Here is a 3,342-nt window from a genome sequence, read left to right as displayed (position 1 = left end):
AGGCAGTTCTCCGACGCCTCAGGGGACATTACGGATATTGGAGCACGCAGACACACAGTAGAACGTGCAGGCAAAACTTTGTGTGCCATCGGGCTGCGGATTCGCCCTCCGTACTAGCGAGTACGGGCGACGCGCCTGCCCTGTACAGCCTGAACGTTTTCAGAAATACGTGGCCTCCCAAAAAAAACAAATTGCTCGTAGGGCGGGTTGTGCCCTTAGCTTTACATATATCCCTGTGGCTTCGACCGCTAGCTGTGTAGCATTAGCTTTGTTTGTCGGTCTTTGATGTGCATTAACTTAAAGAGAGGTCAACGACCGACAGGATGAGGCAGCCTGCCAGTCTGTCTTTTTAGCTTGCCTTTCGAGTTTTCACCGCCAGAGCATCGGGAGCGATGTAATCTCATCCAACCCCGTAAAAATTCCCCGGACTGCGGACTTCATCAACTGGGCGGGTGGGCTACACTCTCAGCACCGTAGAGATACCGGAAAGCTGCCGATGGAATTATTACCAGGCGCATCAATTTACGTCAGTTTCCAAAAAATAAGACGTTTTGACATACTGTAAATCGTGCAAAGCAGATAAAGAAATGAGATGGCATGTGCCATAGATTGCAAAAACTATATCGGAAAATATATAATGTCATGAAATGCATATGCCAACTTGATTTCCAAGAGCAAAGATCGATCAAGATGTCACGAAAGACAATTAACTAGAGTTCGGGGACCTCATACCTCCATGAAATATTTATTGCTTTTTTTGTGGATGGTATGTATGTTTATAGTCGGTTGTATTTGAGAGTAATGGTCATAAATGTTATGGGAAAGTAGTGGTGTATTTATTTAATGACACAGAGGATGTCCATCTGATTAGTAATCATTAAAATGTGACACTTAATTGTGTAATGTGCGTTTAAGAGGTCGACGGCATATGGTAGCGTGTTGATGTTTGGCATTTAAACTGTCTTAAAGGTTGTCAGCATTATTGAGGTTCGACTATGTGCCTCAGAGCGGTGTGGTGGGAGGAAGTTGGGAAACTCAGAAAGAAGAAGGGATGCGGCCAACTTTAGTCAGATGGTGATTTGATTTTCCACCAATATGTCATAACATCAGCTGTTCACACGGTACAAAAATGAGATGCACACTTTCCTCTTTCCACGTTCTACTGTGTGTCTGCGTGCTCCAATATCCGTCGGTTTCCGTACGAGTTCGTACGGAGGCGGTACTTATAATTATCACTTACGGATCCCAAAAGATTGCCCACGTTTTGGCACGTAGACAGCATGTATTTGCACGTACGGCGGGTCGTGCCCTTCAGAGCTCAAAGGAGCCAGTGTGGCTTTGGGACTTACTCAAAACGCAGCTGTTCGTAGAGGAGGTAATATAATTTATCAAAGGAGGCTGGCTTTCTTTTCTTAAATCATTGCCTCAGATGACGTTAATCGTACGCGTCTCTGTCGCCGTTGACCTCATTCAAAATTGCACTCACGACGAATTCAACACATGTCTGTGAGGTCATCCGGTCAAACAAAGCTTGCTACGCGTTAGCGGTCGAACCACCAGGGTCGATATAAAGAGGATCGTACAATTTGCTAGAGGAGGCTGGCTCTCTTTCATCAACTTATCGTTCGGAAGTAAACTGACTTACAGGTTTGATTTTTCGTGATCGTGAGGACTCGGAAACAACACTGCAGGTACTGTTGTTGTACTGTTTTTAACATGATCATGAAATCACATCTTCCTTACGTCCTATGATTGTTGACTAGTTTGTTTTTAGGAAACTTCTAGTGTTCCTAAAATGCCCCTATTTCTAAACTGTCTCACCGGTACCGAACCTCCGTGTTAATAATTTGCATAATGTGCGTGTGGGCTTGCTAAGGCCTGCCGACTAGAACAAAATAAAGCTATTTGCCAGAGATAATACTTGTATTTTCATTACATAGTCTAAGCTAACGTTTCTAACATTGTGCATGAAAATGGAATGTGTGTCATGGAATTTCCAAAGCGGGCCCAGCCGGGCAGCTTTTGGGAGCCAAAAGAATGATATAAAATACATCAAAATACACAAAATGTCAAAATAAGATTCATGGGCATGATTTGTGTAATATATATTTTAATTTTTCGTTTCTTACATCCCGGCAGGGCTCCGCTTTGGAAATGTGACCTAAGCCTAACCCAGCCGTACGTGTCCTGAATAGATTATGTTCGTGACACACCGAACACTGTGCATACAGTATTTATCCTCGATAGAAATTCGGGTAATAAGTAGTGCGTCACAGTCCTTGAAAGGGCCTTTGGAATGAGATTATTCTAAATTCACGTCAGTGAGGCGGAAACTGTTAGTGAATGATGATGGAGGGATACGTAAGTTCTCAGACTGTCTGTGCGAAAGCCCGTAACGAAACATCTCGGAGGCATCGCGGAGGCACCTCGGAGGCAGACGCGGGGCCGGGAAGAGGTAGGGCGCGAAGGCAGTAGGTGTAGGTTGCATGGGTGTAAACAACGCCCTACGGTGCGACCGAAAGACCTTACTTAGATCTAGACCTACATAGTGTTTAAACATATGCCTTTTCATACAATGTTTGCCAGTTACAAGAGTGTAGATATTCCGTGCATTGCAAAGTGACTGTGAACGCTAAATTAATGTCCTTCTAAATTAATGTCCAAAGTCATTTAGTAAATTTGAGGAGCAACGGGTTTGCCCGAAAAAAAAACAGGTCAATTTTCAGAGCGTCTTTTTGATGTAGGAACCAAAGACAATAACATTTCTCTATACTTTATAAAACATAGAAACATACAATGGTTTCGGTATACTTGAACATGAAACTAGCCTGGATGCCAGATTGTTTTCAGGGCCTACACAGTCCAACTGAGCCAGACCCTGAAAACTGAATTCGTGCGATGGTGTATCGGGTTCGTGTCCCTTTCCGAAAAAGGACACAAACTGGATGTCCAGAATGTGGACTTCCGGTGCCGTCAATCACGTCAAAATGTTGGATCGCATAAACTTACACTAAATCAACACAGTTTGCACAAGCCAAATCATTTTAGGGAGTCCAGCGGCCGGTTTAACCCTCAAATAATCGTCAGAATTCTAGGTTCAACGGTTGCGTGAAGATCTAGAACAGCGGATATCGATCACTCAAATTACGAAGTAAGCATCTGTCATTATAGCACATACGTAGCCCTAGCCGTGTCGCGAGCATCAAATATGGAAACCTGAGCGTAAAGAATCACTTTATATATATATATTAATACGGTCCTGTCAACCACCATGGCTGACGGCACCGGAAGTCCGTATTCTGGATATCCAGTTTGTGTCCCTTTGGGAGAAGATGGGAAGAA

Source organism: Branchiostoma floridae, chromosome 9 (genome assembly GCF_000003815.2).
Source record: "Branchiostoma floridae strain S238N-H82 chromosome 9, Bfl_VNyyK, whole genome shotgun sequence".
NCBI classification, from domain to species: Eukaryota; Metazoa; Chordata; class Leptocardii; order Amphioxiformes; family Branchiostomatidae; genus Branchiostoma; species Branchiostoma floridae.
Note: the sequence above shows the minus strand (reverse complement) of the source record.